At 38.9% G+C, this 20,487-nt stretch overlaps 1 protein-coding gene and 1 long non-coding RNA gene across 2 annotated transcripts in view; both read right to left on the reverse strand.

Moving 5' to 3' along the window:
- The window catches only part of LOC139980748 (uncharacterized), a 43,682-nt gene extending 32,688 nt beyond the window's left edge, over positions 1 to 10,994 (reverse strand). The window contains exon 1 of the mRNA XM_071992649.1: positions 10,578 to 10,994. The gene's annotated coding sequence lies outside the window, so the exon portion shown is untranslated. The remainder of the gene's footprint in view (positions 1 to 10,577) is intronic.
- Positions 10,995 to 17,314: 6,320 nt separating this feature from the next.
- Positions 17,315 to 19,497, reverse strand: LOC139981027 (uncharacterized). Its single transcript, XR_011797766.1, has 2 exons — positions 19,277 to 19,497; positions 17,315 to 18,095 (listed from the first exon to the last, which is right to left on the reverse strand). It is a non-coding gene; the product is annotated as an uncharacterized lncRNA (long non-coding RNA).
- Between the last annotated feature and the right edge of the window lie 990 nt (positions 19,498 to 20,487).

Below are 20,487 nucleotides of genomic sequence, written 5' to 3' on the forward strand. Positions count from 1 at the left end.
CCTTGATACTGGCCACTTATACCCTTGTGGTGATCAAGACATGCATGCATACTCTTGCGTCCGTATACATGTTGATTTACTTGTAAATGCGCGCGTTTCTCATCTTACGACAAAACTGAAGTAACTTCAAACGGGTTTGGAATTCAAGTAGACACTTTTGCATGGCATACTTTTCCCGATAACGTACACATATCAAGGTTAAAACAAATTCATATTACTCAATGTAACTTTACACTTGATCAAACCACACATAGGCCTATAACCTCCATGCATTGTCCTGATAATTAGTAAGTTAGATCTGATGGCAAATAAGTCATTATAGTCAGTTATAGTCAGAAAATAAACACAGTTGAAGACAGATTCGATTCTTACATAGCCTGCTACGTCATTATTTGGAAAGAAAATATTTAAAAAATCAAATTAATGAAAGTACAAATTTATCAGCTTTTCGTAACAAACAGAAGCGGAATAAAAAAAAAATAACCAGAATTCAAAAATGCATTGTGGTTTCGATGTTGTAACATGAGCAGTGTTCTTCGTGAATCTGGCGTAATGTATAGTGAGGGTGTACAACATACTTGATCTTATTAATACAGTGAAATGCAGTGTGATGTGACAAGCAATAAATTCACAATGACACAGGCCGTACTGAAATGACCATTGACCTCAACAACAGGCTTCTTGTACTAAATGTGATAGTTACATCAACATACCAAACATGCTATATCATATTTACAAGGCTTCCAGGAGTTGACTCGTTGTGCCCAAATGACCTTTGACCTCCACCAAAATCAATAGGCTTCTTTACTCAATGTTATACACCTTCATAACAGGTATGAGATCTGCCCAAGCCTCCAATATTGAGCTATCAAGTTAACAAGATTTTCACAATTTGACCTCTGATGACCCCAAATGACCTTTGAACTCCACAAAAAAGCAATAGACTTCTTGTAATCAATGTGGTACTTCTACACACTGAGAAAGCTAGGCGTCACAAACGCACACACACATACATACACACACATACGCCATCATGAATGCAAAGGTTACATTTATGATCGAAACCAAGAAGAGAGGCACCCCAAAAAGCTGCTTGAAAGCTGTGACGCGGTGAAACTAACGAAACGTATTGCATTATGTGTATCGCCGGCATGATCGACAGAACATATTGTTATTGCTGATGTTTTTTCCCTTCATTTCTGTAAACAAAAGGTTCAAAACTCCAAACCAAAGCCCACGCACAGTGGCTCTATATTCAATGCTCATCACTTTGATTGTACACATGGACTAACCTTATAAGTTGCCTACATACAAGAATCGTTGAATTGAATTGTCATGCACTGTAGTAAGAAGTGGTAAAGTCCGGCTAATTTCACATTTGAGCGGTTATAAAGGAGAAGTTTACGCTTTACCTCCCGAGAGGAACAATCTACTATATCGCCATTCTTGAATGAATCACTGAGCCAGTGGGAAGAGAGAATTGTCGGTTATGGTCGCTGGCTACGTTTATCCTCCAACGGATGGCATCAGATATTTCTCCTTCGAGCAATTCGGACACGATACGCTCCAATCTATTCAATCAGTCTTGGATTCTAAAAGTTGACGATATGTTTGTTTATTAAGGGTATATGTACATAAAACAGTGTGTTTAAGGCTATATAACTTTTATTGTTGAGCTAGGCCGTGATGAAGTGATCGACATACCGACCCATACGGTAGATGTTGAACCTTACCAATTTGTATCCATTCATATAAATGGCGTGATATCCTCATGCAACCTGTTTAACCAATCAACGCCTTGCTTCTCGACACGTTTCCGAAATACGTTTTCGGTTTGTTTAATCTCTAAATACGACAAACACAGATCCCAGACGACATGTACACAACGATAACAATAAAGCAGGTGTACATAGTGAGATAACAGCTATATTTGTTACTGATCTGCAGTGTTAGGCTGACATATGAGTTATGCGAAATTTCATGAGAACACGTGCATCCGGAGCGAAAGCTTATCTAGTGAAGTTAGCCACACGTACGTCACCAAAACATACACGTGGCTAACATATGTAGGCTAGTTAATACATTTTGCCAACCTTTAAATACATTTTCTGATTTTTGTCAGCATATTACGTTGTATATCCATAGAGACCAACCTAACAAAAATTACTATTATTACTTTCAACTTATTCATTCATAGGCCTATATCATATTGTTTACAGTGCCAATGCATCCTACAAGATCGTTCCATGTGATTACGACAACTCCATTTCTCCGAAAAGACGAGGAATTGAGGTACTTGTACATCTCTCCAGGTGCATGCTACTCTATACTCGCTCAAAAAAATTTACCTTTATTTGGCCTAACATATATATTTAAAGAAAACGCTCGATCGAAATTTGGTCAAATTTCGACGAGTTGCTTCATCTACATTATTAACAACGTGCTTAAACCTGACCGATTTTTTTTTCTCAAGAACTTCGGGCACAATTTTTCTTCTTTTATTTTCTTGTAAGAGATCCATTATAAACGAAACATAATATGATGTTCTTAAGTTGGTATCATACTTCTTTTGACCGAATCGTATTAAATCTATCTCTTATACAGATCGCCTCAGGTGATGCATGGTGCATTGACCCTCACGATAAACTTTAATATCAAACAATTTTTTTTCTTATACATGCCTGCTGGTCAGTTTCTTTAAGACCAATGGATTGAATATCTGGAACAAATTAAAAGAACATGAGATTTCTGGTCTTTTATAATAAATACGTGTATTAAAGATGATCTGTCTTCTTATTGTATCGAAGGCTCATTTAGGTCAAACTCAATACTGGAAGCACAATATAACAGTTATAAACTGAAGCATGCATATAGCTGTAAACAACTTAGAAAAAAGCTGGTATCGTGTCAGTTCAAACCGGCATGCATGTAAAGCACTTGGTTGACCCCATAGCCTCGTAGGGAAGATATACATCATATAGATATAGATATTATATTATATTGATGTTTGATTCGCCATTACTGGAAACCATGATAATACGTCACTGAAGAGAGCAGAATGTTTAAAGTACGAATGAGGATAACACTAGAACATTCACTTCATAGAAGAATGTTACAATAAGAACAGTACTGTTTAACGATGGTCTAAGAAATAAAACAAGAAAACCTCGAACATTGAATAAATGTTCATGAGAAATGTATATGTGTTGTAAGAGTGTAAAATTTCCCAATGGATGCGGTATTCGGGGATGCTGCTGTATGGTGTAAACGGCGGGGCATATTTTACATTAGTTTAACATCCCACTACGCCCCCACTACGACACTCACCTCCCGTCCCACATCCTACCGTATAATACATATAGGACCAGAGAAAATAAAGTGGTACTGACCTTGAACATGACTATTGTTATTAGATATTAGAGATATGAAAAGACAAATAATGTCGTTCCTAAAATCACACAGTTAAGTGTGACTATATGTTGTATAATGTTATGCCTGTTCAGCAAGGAGTAGAAGAAAGATATAAGTCAGCAGTAAAATAAGCAATAAACAAGTCTCAGTCTGAATTTAGTTCCACTACAAACGGGGGACATTCTACACTAGATTACATAGCCCCCCCCCCGCCCCACGAGAATAAAATGTTCAGAGGATATGCCACACTGTTACACCGGGCAATTTCATTACACGGATAGCCTGTTTCACCGTTTGATTTCAAGAAACCAATCGTTTGACGTATCAGAAGTGACATGAAAGTAGTCCGACTATACCGTCTCCTGCATGGTTTTCATATAGAACGTATATAACGATGAATGTATATATATATATATATCTACACGTATAGCACCGGTTTAATATATTACAAACGGCGCACTGTATTACCCTTGAGCGATACCTCCAAGTTGTCACGCAAACTTTGGGATTTTTGTTGTAATTAAATCCGTCGAGTCTTTCAGAATGGGTGTTTACGTGTATTAGCACAAACTTCCATTATCACAAATTTCTTTTTTATTAGTTTAGCATTTCACAACACTTTGCAAAGACATTTGAATACTGTATATAACGCACAGTGCTGAAACCCAACATGTATTCTTTTGTTATAGAATATATAAAACTCGTCGACAATTCGTCTCGCGTGTGGCAATTCTGAATGGATCATAATTGTCTATGATATATATAGTCTACATTGAAATGACAGCTCTGTGTAGCAAACAATATTTATTTATAGACAGAAATTAAAGCAGAACTACGGAATATTATAACGTAATTGTTATTTCATATTCCACTGTAGTAAAACCGTTGCTTGATCGATTTTCCCTCTTAGAAAACTGACAGTTACTGCTTAATATATAACATTAACAGACATATTTTTACAAAATTTCTGTACAATTTGCCAAAGGCCTTATCATCCCTTATGCTTTAATTTGATTTCTATTGATTGGAAATACTTGATAACGACAGTGGACTGACATAACCTGACGTTTATCGGCAAACCTTTACAATAGGAAGCTACATGCTTTATATATTATAGTTTTGGAAATTTAGCCTGCAAGTAATAACTGTCTATATAACCCGCTCATTTTTTCTTTCTTTTACAATCCTCATATTTCACGATTGAGGTGGGAATGACTGGGATTTGTATACGAAACTAACGTTGACCGTGTATGTTGGGTTACATGGCAAATAAACTTATTCTCCTTCATCATATAAATATATAAATCGCGGGAAATCCCCGAGCTAAGCTCTGATGACACGGCGTATCCTGGGGCAGTATAAAGTATTTCCGGTTTTACACTGACCTCTAATGTAACAACAGGGAGTCGAAATCAACTTGAGGATCATTGCCGCGTAACGTATTATACATAATCGGTTAACTACATAATTTCATATCCTTATTAAATCGCATGGCAGATAACACTGATGATTAAAAAATGTGCCATCTCTGGTCTGATTCTTTGTGGCAATGTTACAGCAATGAGGCAGTATTGGTGTGCCCGGCTGGTTCAAACTGAGGTTTAATGTTATAACTTATTACTAGTCAAATTCAATTCGGTGATCATTTCAGTATATTGAATTATTTGACGTATAGCCTGTTAACTGTATCCATCTATGGGGATGAACTGCATGTTGGTATATGATATTGATTTTCGATATATACCCATCATATGCAACACATATACTTGGAAAAGTCTCTTTATGCGAATGTCCCTTAAAAAAGTCCGACCCGATATTTAAGTAATATTATTCCTCCCTACTATAGCGCTGTTCCCACTCCGGAGTGTAAATTATAGAGGGAGTAAGCGATACGTTAAAGAACAGCGCCAATTTCTCAGCATATATAGGAAGGGTCGTAGAGAGGAATCGTAAATCGCACATTAGCGACCCGACATATATAGTCGATGCAACATCGTGAGGGTAGTACATGACTTTGTGTCTGGTCAATGGCCTTTGTACGAGAATTATGTAGTCGAAGGAAACTTGGTGATGATTCAACCATAATTAGGGGAATATTGTGTTTCCAGCCACTTTTCGCATGCAGGCAGAGAAAGTGCGAAGTGTATAAACACTGACAAATTCCAATGTTGCTACAACAATTTGTATAAACAGGTCTATATAGTCTCCACATACATTTACCGTATTATACATATAGGCTACGAGGCATATTCAATTACACAATAGAATACAAATTTGTTCTAAAGAAGAAGAAAAAAAGGCCCAACGACTACGCAAAAAAGGGAGAAGTTGGCTTGAAAATGTCACAAAGAATAGAACAATTACTTTTAACCAGGAATGGCATGATTATGGGGAGCAGACAATTGGAAGCGCGTACCTTTACATTCCAACTATCTCTATATAAAGTAAACTGAATGAATGGGCATACAGGGGTGGATAAATATTACTCTTTACCTGGTGAGAATCTTAAATAGAATGAATACCACAACAATACCGCGCCCTTGAACTTAAAAACTAGAATTAATTTTTAGCTGAATACCTGTGGTCGTGTCTACAATGCATCTAGGCGATACAACAGCTTTTATCAATTACAGTTTAAAGTTATGATCAGACCACAGTGGTACGTGAGGTGTAATGTCCATGTCTCGGGCTGCCACGAAAATAGCAAAGTTGATAAATAATTAACAAGAAGTTACTATAATAAGACTATAATCATCAGTTTTCTGTAAACAATTTTAAATCAAATCTGCGGAAGTGTCTATCAGCTTCATAATTTGATGCCGGGGGGGGGGGGGGTCAATTAATGAGATGCATGACGTCATGTACATGGCAACATTTAACGATTTTGGCCAACTGCCGTTCGATCTACCACCTTAGCATATTACAAAGTACAGGGTATAGCATAGAATTGACAACCCACTCGTGAAATATGCTGCTGAAAAGTTCGATCTCAGTGCGCGGTAAGGCACCTCCTTACCAATCCACCCAATTGGAAAATTACGATTCTTATTGGAATATTTTGATTCTACACCCCCCCCCCACCACCACCCACGTACCCTACCCCAAATCAAAAGACCCTAGCAACGTCACTGAACACAAGGGAGAATTTTCATATCATCTTGTGTATATGTTATCTCCATTATCGGTCATGTGAAAGTCGCCTAGCTGTAAGATTTCGCGTGTCGTGATAGGTTAGCGTGGGCATGTATGAAATGTTGCGATTGCATTAGTTTGTCCAATACTTGCAGGCAGGGTTAGATCGCACGCACTTTGCTCCACATTTCGGCCTTCGTGTAGGTCTCAAATTGTTTCTAGTTAGCTCCCTGTGTGGGTTGTCCTGGTTTTCCCCCCTTTGTTTCCCCATTTGTTTGTCCATTGTCTCTCGCAGAAACTGTTAATCTAATAACTACAGTTTTACCACGACCTTTGACATTCCCTGTCGTGGACCTTTAAGCGCGTTGGTTATCCCCGGGGATCCTACGTCCTACAAAAAACCCCTTTTTGTACATAACATACCCGGTCAGATACAACAAACCTGGGAATATGTTTGGCACAGTTCCAGATGGTGCAATATGGCAGACCAACAGCCTTGCATATTTTGTTTAAAATTAATGCTTGATATGCATGTGAATTCATGCCTATAGTATAAGGTGACCAGACGTCCCCGATTTTCGGGGACAGTCCCCGATTACAGTGTGCTGTCCCCTATGAACAAGTGTCCCCGAAAATGTCCCCGATTCGTCAAAATGTTCAGGAATTTCGAAAATATCCCACATTATTAGTAAAATAATTTTAAAAACAAAATTTAGTCAAGTGTGCAGTCGCAGAACGGAACTTATAACCAGTATTTCAGGTGGGCCAGTGTAAAGTGGAAACACTGTTAAAAACATGCTAGATCGATCTAGCCTAGCACTCTTTCGACCGTATAAATGGCAACTACGGCGACACAACGACACTTATAGTGTGAGCATGAGCAAATCACAAGCTTTCAAAGAACCACGTAAAGTAAGTGGATTTCATTTAAGAAAAAGCTACATTTTTGAAAATAAAATTGATTTAAAAAGTGCTTCAAAGTATCACCATTTTACATCTAAGCACCTTAGGCACTTAAAAATTTTCCAAAGGGGGAGGGGGACAGCCCCTTCCCTTAAACCCCTCCCCCATATCAGTCACGCAATAAATGTCCCCGATTTCAGTCACCTTACTATAGTATACCGAATTGATACATCGAATTTCACATGGTACATGATCCGTTCGGCATACGCCCCAATACCGAGCACTAGCTTATATATCTACCTGGCAAACCTAGTACTGGACTGTTGGTGCTATACTATATGTCTATGATAGAGAAAGCATGTCTCAGATATAATATACGCGACCACCTGCCATCGATCGCAGATTATTAAAGTTGACAACTATACTGTTTGGAATAAATAGGAGCCAATAAAGAATGAATAACTTCATCATGTAAATGGAGAATCCGTGGAACGTCATACGATATACTGTATATATATGTTGAACATGTTGAATATGTTATGTGTCACATACGCTTCCCGGACAACTCCTCCCTGGACGAATTCCCACCGGACGATAACCCCCGGACGATTCCCCCGTCGGACAATATCTCCCCGGACAAATCCCTACCCCAGACAATTCCCACCCGGACAATTGCCAACCCTGATAATTGCCCACCGGAGAATTCCCACTCATGACAATTCCCAACCATGACAATTTCCCCCCGGACAATCCCCCCCCCCCCGGACAATTTCCCCCGGACAATTCCCCTCCTCGGAAATTTGATTGACAGCCGATGTAGGCGGGGTTTAAACTATAAGTCCAGTTAAGTATAGGGTTAACCTAGAACTAACTGCAACAGGAGATTTCATTTTTTCATATTGTTGTTGCGTCCCCACTGAAGCATGTAAAGAAATTGTTCGGAGCCCACCTACCATGAATATTAATGAGATTGGCACCACAAACAATATAGGGACCATCTACTCACTATGGGTATCCACCACCCAAGTATGGGAATGATCAAACCTTGCGTCATTGACTTAGAGTGATATCACTAATGCACGAGAATCTCGCACAAAGTTACTCGTTCGTTTCTTTAACTTCGCGACTATTTTTTTTTTTGTCAGGTGAGTTGGGCCTGTTGGTTATGCTAATATAAAATAGTATAGTACGCACGCACAGTTTTTATTGGTAACTAGCGTGATAAAATCGTCCCAATTGGGTGCTCCCGAGTGACAATTATCTGTAGGCCAATTGTCCCGGGGAAATTATCCGGGGGTGGGGGTTCCAGGGGGATATTGTCCGGGAGGGTAATTGTCCAGGGGGTAATTGTCCGGTGGGGAGTCGACCGGGGTGGGAATTGTCCAGGGGCAGTTTTCTGGGGTGGGAACTGTCCGGGGTGGGAATTATCTGAGTGGGAATTGTTCGGGGGGTACTCCTCCAGGGGGAGTTGTCTGAGGGTAATTGTCCGGGGGTAATTGTGCAGGGCGAGTTGTCCGGTCACCGTCACATACGTGTTAAATACGGTACATAATATAAGCATTCTTCTGGGGTTAAACATTTCTTTTAACATAATTTCGCAAAAATCATTCGTGTGGCAACAATACGCTTCGATAAATAATAAAGAAATGGCTGATGTATAAAAGTAAAAGAACAATATTTTCGATCTTTCCATCATATCTGGAGGAGATGTTGATAGCTTCAAATATTTGAGAAATAGAAGGTCTGTTTAATTGCTTACAAAACTACAAAATCCAGTTATAAACCGGAGTAGCTAGATGTTATAAAGCATGGATTGATGATCATAGCCTATAGGATGAACTATATAGGCCCACCGAGCATATATGCGCAGATCGGGGTATTGTGGGAGAACAATATTTGTTAATACATATATGTTAATTAGGTTTCCCTACTAATCATGTGCACAGTTCGATCAATAAGATTTATAAGAGATATCACATACTTTTCACACCATATCACGTAAGACTAGTTGGAAGGCCCGAGGCCTATGGCGTTTTCCTGTTAAATATTAGGATTAACTTAAAATAATCCAAGCTGCTTCAAACAGATTCGAATTTACGTATGACCTAAGTGGTACTATAGGGTTAAGGCTATATATGGACTGAATTAAATCATGATATGATAATGCTGATTTCGACTTTGAAACATCGGTCTATAAGTTATTGATTTCTAGCGGCAATAACATTACGTAGCATAAGCCTTATAGGCAATTAGGCCTAGTGTGTTAACTTTGGACATAAGGATAATGTATGGGCTAAGGTTATGCCCATGCAGGCCATAGTCTGCATATGTTTCTGTGTCGATATCAAAATTATGTTAATTAGTCAGTCGGCAGTTTCAGTCAATTAACGAGCCATCACACCATTAACACAGTTTTATCACCAGGTCTAGGCTATATAGGTATAGGCGTAGGAGCCCAATTTAATTGGGGGGGGGGGGCTGTATAACGACTTGCCCGAAAAATATAACCAAAATTTGCATATCATATGGTTATTACATCGCATCGGTTATTACATGCATCGGTTATTACATCGCATGCAATTACACTCAATCGTTTGCAGTGTTATTACCCTTCCATATTGGTTAGAAATTTTGGGCAAGTCGTTACAATAATAATGATAATAATAATATAAGTTTAACCATTGAAAAACACATTGCATATTTATTTTCCTTTCATAAGGTGTCCGAAAAATTCTCAGCATATTGCCCGAATTTTCACAAAAATAATATTTGGTTGGGGGCTGCAGCCCCCGCCTCCTTACGCCTATGTATATAGGCCTATCCTAGCCCTCATTGTACCGGTGGTAGTTGCCTAATATGACCGATTATAGTCAACTTGCAATGATCGTGTGTCATATTGTGGACCTGATCATCCTGGCCTAACGTTGTCCTATAGGTTTACATGCCGGTACCTATAACTAGCCAATGATAGTCTAGTTTGAGTCCATTAATCGCGAATTTTAGCTAATGTATATTTAGTCTACTTTGAAAAATGATCACACCTATTCTACGCTAGGCTATGTGACAATTCTTGATTCTATTCACTAAATTGAGCACAATTTGTGCCTACGAGTAATCTGAACTTATATTACCTGATCAAACCTGGCTAGTAGTAAATAGTAGTATCACGATGAATTGGTTTCCAAGTCCTCGGAATGAACTGTACTGAACCAAGACGGCAAGAGTTCAACTTTTCTATGGCAACACACTTCTCAGAACACAACCTGTTGTACTCTATTGACGAAGCAGCTGTATACTGCAACTGTGCGCATTCCTCTCTAATACAAGTAAAAACTCAGCAGTTAGTTATGTTAGCTAAACTAACACCGGCCGGCCCACGAAATATGTTTATGATAGATGTGTAAGATTTATTTGACCTAAACCTCAAATAAATCACTATCACTGGACAATGTGGAAAGTCGGACGTGATAGCCACGGTGTTTTTTGAATGTGATAGCCGAAACGTAAATATTCTACAAAGTAATCTTTTTTGCATGAATGGCTTGTTCGCAGCTATAGCTACAATTACAAACACACAGCAATCAACACGTGGGTATATTGTTTGTAAGTGTAGGCTCGACTCGTACTACAAGTTGTAATCCAATCACAGACGCGGAGGGCGGAGGGGGGCGGAGCAAACTTAAATTTTACGGTGGCCTTGAACAGGTACAAACAGAGCCGTATATACGGCTCTAGATACAAAGACCGCATGACCGATTACTGGAACACAAAAGACATCCACGTGTATTGCGATGGTTTATTGTGCGACAAATCACTCAACAACAATCAAAAAATGAAAGAAAAGAAAAATATGTAGGCATGACACTGACACATAGTGATGGATTATCATACCAGATAGCATGACAATGCACAAGTAACATTCCATCGTGTGGGTAGGCCTATTCACAAATTCTAAGCCGGGAGTTAATATATAATTAATTTTTATAGGCTGTGTTGGCGTAACGCTATTATAACCTCACGGTTATAGTATCTATGTAAGGGGATTGGAGTTGAGAGTGGATCAAGTTGCTTGGTTTTCGTGCCCAGTCTCTGATTTTAGAGATTTTCTCAAATACTGAGCAGTCACTAACGGGGAGGTAAAGGAATGAAGAATAACGTATTCTCACTTTCATTATATACTTAACAAAAAAAAATGAAGATTTCAGCCAAAGTGACCCGTTGATTTAATTTTCCACATATATGCTCGACAAGCATCAGTCCGGAGTTTCACAAGGTCAAGTCTCAGTCTGGAGACCCTATGGCCGTTATGATATTCCGTAACTCTGAACCATGGCATGGTCTATATACAATATAAAGATCGCCTTGTCGTATCTCTTTAGGTCCGGGGTTCCCTAACTGGGGTGCATGAACCCCCAGGGGTTGCGTGAGTCCATCCCACTCCAGGGGGTTCGTGAGACGTTTCTGAAAGTCAAAACTAGAGTACTTTTTGTTGAACTAAAATCTGATATATCATATAATTTAGTAATTTACAAAAGTCGTACCTATCGACAAACTCTTTTCGCGTTCCATAAGCATATGTTGCCTGATAGTAGTACCGTACCGTGCATGTGATAAATAACTGATTTATGAAACAGACACAGGCCGCGTGACTTTGGTGAAGTTGTTGTACGCATGACAGTACTTCGTGAAGATAAAGAGCTGAGAAAGTAACTGAAAGGTTGGCCAAAGTAATTATTTTTATTTTGGAAATTCCGGATGACTTTCATTTTGCCCGACACAAAAGCAAAGTTAGCATAAATTCATGCTTGAAAATATTGTTGAGTGACAACATGCAGTCAACTAGCCTGTTTGAACATATTATACCCGTTTAATATTACACTATGAACTTGATCTTTTACGAAGCACTGTTAGGCGTATTATAGAATAATAATGACTCAGATCGTGTCTTGAAAAGTTGGGGGTTCGTAAACAACTCTGACATCCACAGGGGGCTCGTGGGGGATCAAGTTAGGGAAACCCTGCGTTAGGTGGTAATTCTGTAGTGAAAGTTCGTGAATTCGCCGGCCTTCCTTTATCTCTTACTATATTGGCAGAGAATGTAAAATGAAAGGAACTGAGGTTGTGGCAATTATTACAGTTGAAGTCAATTGTAATGACAAAGTGCATTTGATCGTCATGTATTCGAACTTATTAACTTCAGAGTGATGTGTGGTGGTCAGTCATGCCATGTAGAGTATTTGATACTCCCTTATAGGTTTAGTGTATTGTTTAACCATGGAGCTACAACTACTCCGTAGTTTAACATGCAAAGTTTAAATATGACCATTGGATTTGTATTGGTAGATGTTATGTTTAACCGTCCTTTTTCGGGTAGTGTATAAATGGTGCTTTCAAGTGCCGTCATACATCTTTCGATGATAGTTGCAAATGATTGAGGAACCAAATGGCTGCTCTGTAGATGAATTTAATAAAGACACAAACCAAACTATATATCACCTTAAGCTTATAGGATAGATATCTCCGCTGTAAAGACCAATTGTAATGATTTCGCATTTGCAAAACCCATCTTCATTACGTACATAAAATAGACATTGTAATAAACATAGAAAAACAGAAAGCTGTTACTGCAAACTGCCGCCGGAGGCGCCATTGCAAGCCGGACGCTCGAAGCCATGGTGGCGCGGGGTCCTGGGGACTCGCCATGGTGCCCCTGGTGGCGGTCAAGGGGATGAATCCATTCATACTTTGCAGTTTTCATCATTTCCACACATTATAACAGTTTCAAATCAACATGATATTTGGAGGTCAGTTAAATTGGAGGGGGCAATAGGAGGGGAGCACCGGGACAGTATTTGCGTGCACCCTCTCCCCCCCCCCCCTCTCCCTAGTGACGGCACTTATTATTTGGATGATCGGTCCAGCTGCATACTCGCTCACTTATGGAGTTATGGAAGCCTAACGCATGCTCTTACTACACTGTATGTATGTGATTTAATAGTATGCCGTGTGATTACTTCCAACGGATAGAGATACATACGCCTACTTCTGTTTCTTATGCAAACAAAATATTTGACGTTTTTTTTTCAATATACAAAAGTAAACAAAGCATGGATACTCACAGGAAATGGCTTTAACCACCTGCAATGGCAAATTCTATTGGGCAGGTATATATGTTTATAATTTGTAACACATTCTTTTGTACTTTGTATGAGATTTACAATATAACTGTGGTTAATCCCAGCTGAGAATGGAAGCCGAGCTTCCTATTGGTTAACCACTGGTATTGACTTAACGTCAGACTTCTGTCTGTATTAATTAATACGAATTGGGCCTAGAAAAATGTAAGTAAACGTGTTGCATAGTTTCCATAAACTGCAACTAAAATAGTTACAATAGCCTTTATAAATTTGACAATCGCCAATGTTTAACTGCAATTACTATACCGCCTATATGATGACGCCTTTGATGATGTGTGACAGATATTGGGGATTTGAAGACATGGCGTTATGGTCTCACTTTTTTCTTTGTTTTTTTTTTGGGGGGGGGGGTGTTGCGGGCGGAATGGGTTCTACCACAGCTGTTTCCGGTGTTTTAACTAAGAAATTTTATCTATATGCAACATCTCTCAGACTAATTCTGATTTCTGCGTCAATAATATTTAGGCGAATTCTAATATTTCAAATTTTAGGCTTACATTATTACACGACGAACAAAAATACCGAAATCTTGTTTCTGACTCCTTGAACAACCCATAATAAAGTTGAAAATACTATATACAAACTAACTTTAAATTGGTCTGAAGTACGGCCAAATGGCGTTCGATTTTGCTGAAAATTACGAAAGAAGGAATTTCAACCAGGGATTTTAATTTTTCGTGTTCACGGTATTCGCTTCGCAAATAGAGGTATGAGTATAATGTAACCTACAGTATAGGCCACCTTTACTAATGAATTTAAAAAAAAAATTCTTTGAGTAATTTTTATCTTTGTAACAAATATATACCGAGGATCAAAAAAATCACGCGTTTACGTGTACTTTCAGCTCTGTTGAAACCACGAATCAGATATACATTAGCGGGTCATCCCTGTAGACACAGTATTTTTGATTAAATTTGATAAAAAATGATAAGAGGAAGTTTTTTTTAAATTTTAAATACGATATCAAAGCATACATCTTAATGTAGAGGATGTTGGCCAAACCACTACCAGGATAGAAGAAATATGATTGGTTGATACAATTCATGTCTTGAAATCATGAAAGGTTAATTATCAATAAAATCAGTTCTATACATCTAAATATAAGGTATAACGAATAGGCCTATACCATCTTTTTTTGCGAAGTGTACCATAAATCTAATTATTAGATGATCGTGTTTCTCATTTGAAAACTACCAATCTAACAAAATGCATTCTAGGCAATGAGATTTTGCTCTTTTATATTTCAAACCAAAATTTGATGGAGTTAATGGGCTACCGTACTGCAATTGCCTGTCAACATGCCAAACTTAATTTCAATTTCAACTTTTTAGGATAAACTCCAGCAGCAATCTCGTATACTTTTCTATTATCGGGTCTCTCAATGTCCGGTGGCGGAGGGGAGGGGGGGGGGCGGGCGAGCGTGGCCACCAACTTGATGACTGAAAACTGTTATTGCTATTGAACCACATTCGGGGGGGGTGAAGTGGGCAGGCGCGTAGCCAAGCCCCCTTCGCCCCCCCCCCCCCCTTGCTACTTACAAGGCCTGGGAAGTGCCATTCTCAGCGATCTGGGAGGTATTTTCGGCCAAAAGTTTCTTGTACGCTTCGCGCCAACTTATGGTGGCGCTACGCTTAGATAGTTTGCAGAGCCGTATATAGAGAGAGTTTGGCCAACCATGTAACCGATTTGGATTGGTCGAGAGGGAAAACGCCCACACAGGGTGGTAAAATAGGTCCACTTGAAAACTTTATAGCAGACGACACGCATACTCACAGTGTATAGACTATCGTTTTGTACACGAAAAAAGTACGAAATTATGAAAGAAATGGTGCTGGGGATGCTGCAATCGGTCAGAACATGGATATTGTTGTTTGATTATCCGACTGACCATAAAAGAAGAGGAATTTTTTGGAAGTAGAAAGAACAAGATGGAGATCTAATGAAAAAAAGTCTGTGTAGCCTAGGCCCATACTAGCCATAGGCCCTAGTGTAATACGAGTAATGTACAAGCAATGCGAGAATTTTACGTTCAGACTGGTTTCTGTAATTACATGCATGGCTATTCTCTCTCGTTTTACGATCCACAAATTCGATTTCATTATGCCAGCTCTCCTAATCATAGGCATGGCAGTTTCAGTCGCACATATAGTTATCCTAATTCCTAGTTATTGTATGCCTAGGCTATGCCTAGCCTAAAAAAGTATCACTTTTAGTTCTATGTAAAAGGGTGGGCTAGCCTCTAGGCATCACGTAAAGCCCTAATCCTTAGTTAAGCCCAAAGCATAAGTTAAGCCTGGGCTTAGTTAGACCTGGACCATTCTTGCTATTACTACAACTGTTATAGCACATTACATAATATGGCACAGTATAAGGCCCAATTAAACTAGGTCTAAGGAAAACAAAGTAGCCTAGGCCTAAACTAGTTAGGCTAGGTCTATACTCATTGGCAACTTGTGGGTTGTGTACACATACAAGCCTAATTATATAGACCCTTTTAGTATGTCATAAACAAGTGCCCAAATGGTTAAATGATCTTGGTTTGTGTTAATTGTCAGCATTGGCCTAGCCTTTTTAGGCTAACATGAATTCAACCTAATTTTTTCTTCTTCAAAAGTATAGCCTAGGCCTTGGTTTAATTTGGATGCAGTCAACTATCATTTATCAAAGTTGCATCAGTACCTCCTTATTCCCTTAACTGACACCCACATTGACGATTGAAGTTAAAAAAAACCTTTTTAAATTATCTTTAGACAGTAAATTTTAACTTCAGGACTTTTTTTACAAATCAAAGGTGACATGTGCTCTGAAGAAAAACTCCTAACATAAAAAGCCACAGTTAGCAGACTGTGATAATGACAAACCTGGTGAGTGACTTCTAGACTGAAATCCAGTTCCTGCAACCACAGCAATAAAGTCTTTGTTTTAATCAATGCACTTGTGTGTTTGAAACTTTCAAATGGACACTCAATGGCAGTTGGTTAAGATATAAGGTTTTACCTTCATCATGGAGAGTCGAAGGGAATCTGCCTCATCATCTGAATAATGGACTCAAGGATAGCAACAAATCATGATTGGATAATGATTTTGAGCAAGTAAATATCTGGCAATTTGAAAGTTTGTATTATTTTTTTACATATTATTTAAGCTGTTTAGCTCACACACAAGCAAATGATCAAGTGACAACAACCGATGCAGTATATTTAAAGGTATTGAAGACTTGCCCTAAACCGCATGCCGCGCTCTGAAAAAGTTTACTTTCCGTCGCTTGCAAGTGAAGTTTTTTTTGTGTCGCTACAAAATGCAGACAGTAATGAAACCCGATACCTTGTTATCTTTTATCTAGACCTGAGATGTCCACGCTGCTATGTGCACTGTGTTGTGGGTATTGACTGTGATGTTTGTATTGACTGTACACTAATGTCTATTTACAGATGGTAGCAAGCTGTATGTGTATTTTCTGGGATCAATGGTGGTGTCTAATACTTCTGTTACACCGCATTCGAATCTAGGTCAGATAACCGGCATGAGACGTTTCTTTGTGCAGGAGTCTCCACACCCTTTAAGGAGAAGTATTTATATCCCATTAATAGAGAAAGAATTATGTTTCAATTGGTAGCATGCAACTTAAAATTTTGCAAACATTAGATACAATCAAACAATAACAAGGTTCATTTACAAGGTAATCTACTGCCCTTTATTTCACATTAGTCTGTCACATCAGAAGGTCACAGCTTTCAATAATTATACAAACAAATTCCCTTGATGGGTGCTTTGTTAGATTCCTGCAATTTTCAAGTTTATCAATGTAATAAGTTCTGAATGTGGCAATGTGGAGAAGCTTTGGGATAATCTGTGGATAAGACTGCCAGACTATCAACAAGATTCCACATCCATGCAACTCCAACTGCTTCCTTCACCTCCTTGCAGATGTACCACATGTCCAAAAAAAAGTCAGCATTGGTTAATGTAATTAAAATCTGGCTTCCTCCTGAGCTGGCAAATACACATGAATTGTCAAGTACAGAGGTCAGTGTAAAACCACTGAAAGATCTTCTCAGCTTTCAAGAAAACAAAGACTTGAAGCCAAATTGATAGAGGCCACACTGGTACCATTCCACTCTCATAAGATGAAGGTATCACACACACTTCATTTGCTTCTGCGATGCAGTGCCTGGTAGACTGTGAGGGTCACCCAATGGATGTTTTAACAACTGCCTGGTTTATAGAGCTCTGCAACAGATAATTCATCCTGATGTCTAGTCGTCATCCTGTCATGGCCTTGAGCAAGTTGAACCCACTTCAACACAAAGCAGCTATTGAATTCTTGTCTAGGTACTGTCAAATCCACATCACCATCATTGCTGGTTCCAGCTACGCCAACCATAATAAAAGAGTACAATGAGGGTTTTTTAATTCACCCAACAGAGCTTGCATTCCAGTACCTTTGGGCAGCTGAAAAGATATTCAGAAATTGTTATATGAGTGTGTTTGTATGCATGCATATGTGTGATTTTCTTGCTTTACAGAACAGCTCCATTTTGATAAGCTATGTAACGTGGAAACCTGCCAATCATATACATGTTTGAAATAGGACAGGCTGAAACGATTCTTAAATGGAAAGCTTAACGACTTCTTGCATTTTTATACATCACTGTTCAGGTAAGGCCAGTAAGGGCAGTATGAAGAATAAGTAACAATTAATAATTATCATTATGGCCATTTGCTGTCTGCATAATAACAAACTGAATGATGTCATCAGCCCTGTGCTCAGTTGACAACACTGACAAGCAGGCACACTATGTCAGTGTGATCCATGAAACCTTATTAAGGACATGACCGTATAGTATATATGTTAATGGAAAATAAATAAGCTACAACATACACCAGTATTCAGTTGTTGCAGGTTTTTTTCTTCTCGACAGACCCATTCAATCTGTTACACCTACTATAGCCTAGTACTACATTCCTGAGAAATTAACACCACAATATCAGTCTTAGGTTTGCCCACAGACTCCCAACTATTGCTAACTCCTACACTCAAGTATATAGTTTAGTTTAGTAGAAAAAAAGACCAGGAGAGACACTCAAGTCCCCATTAAGGACCCTAAGGCTATATGAGAGGAATAAAACCGAGGACATCAAATGTCATACCCAATTACAATGCTTAATGTACTCATCCAAAGTATTCTTAAACCCATTCACACTACTTGCAATTCAACCTTCTCAGGCAAACCATTCCATCCATTCACAACCCTTGTATAAGTTGTATTAGACTTTAGAGAAAAAGTTATGCCGAATATTAATCCTACTATGTAACTTCTGGAGTTTAATACAATCTCTGGTACAACTACTTTTGGCAAACCTGAAAAGATCAGTGAAGCATAAATTGTCATTTTATGTGTAGGCCTACTTTATTTAATTGAAGGATCTATTAATGTAGGCCTGATGCTATAGTTGTGCGTCTATAATCTAGCCTAGCCAGAACTGTGATGTGTGCTTTTCGTTTGTATGCTAGTAGTATGAGGCGTAAAATAAAACAAGTGTAATCACAGGTTTTCAGCTAGTTTTCTATGCATTTCAGGTGTGAAGATAAACGTAAATGTGATTAACTAACGCATACTCTAATTCATTACCTGATATCCATTTTGTTCCTCGTATGCCTGTCAAAATCTGACATTCTGAGTCGCTTCGTTTGTTCGCAACGAGCACAGTGTGCAAAGCTGCTATATATTTTGTGTGGTGTTTTTCGTGTTTCGCGAAACTGGTAACGACAACTGGACCTATTTTGATGCCCATGGTTTGCGTGTGACGTCACAAATCGCCAGTTGGCCAAACTCTCTCTATATACGGCTCTGATAGTTTGCAGAGCCATAATATACGGCTTTACAGCTTCGCCATTACCTTGGCAAATACCTGGTTACGAGCCTGGTATAGTGGGTAGGAAAAAGCTGTACTTGTCTTCTTCCTGTTGGGGCCCCTGTGAAGTTATATATAGTGTACAATAAGGTTAACTAAGTTTCTACAAATTTCTCTGTTTGTGAATGTTTATTTATAATATTAATCCAGGATACCGATGGAGGAGGTGTTCTGTTCGACCTCCCAGACTCGGAACCCTTCATTGAAAACTCAGCACGAAAGGCTATTAAAAAGTTAGAGTAGGTACTTGAGCATACAACTGTACTGTAGAAAGTTAAGACTGTTCATTCGCCAGGAGGAGATGGGGCTGGTATAGAACAAAAACATGCTTCTTTTTATTTATTTATTATTATTGTTTATGTGAGAGCCACGCTGGGTTTTACACGATAGCTAGGTAGATCACATGAGTGCGTAGGGTACGGGGGAGGGGTATTAACCGTCATCGGAGATCGGGTACGAAGTGTTGAGAAAGTTGGGTATTTTTGAACCCAAGTGGGAAGAGTAGAGCCGAAGCAGCTCTTTAAAAAATCTGCTTTATTGGCTCCAATTATAGCACGCTAAAGCTGGGAAAGTTTTGTTATAACGTAATCGACCTGCCACGGTCGTAAATCGACCTCAGGCTCTCCAACTAGCCTGCATCTTTAGGCTCTTGATGTAAACACCGGGTGGAAATATGTTCATGTCTACAGTGTAGTTAATCATACCAGGGAGCTGCTACTCTAAGTTAGAGTAGCAGCTCCCTGATCATACAACGTTCACATCAAGACCCACATACAAGAAGAATATGTTGCAGGTGTTACAGACTAATTAGTAACAAGAGGTCATTTTTTTACGAAATCTCGAGAAACTTTTCCATGATAGCGTACTGAAGTTGGGATCTATACAGCAGACCTTAATGAAGATGCCGCTGTGAGTAGGTTTGGCTGTA

Source organism: Apostichopus japonicus, chromosome 15 (genome assembly GCF_037975245.1).
Source record: "Apostichopus japonicus isolate 1M-3 chromosome 15, ASM3797524v1, whole genome shotgun sequence".
NCBI lineage: Eukaryota > Metazoa > Echinodermata > Holothuroidea > Aspidochirotida > Stichopodidae > Apostichopus > Apostichopus japonicus.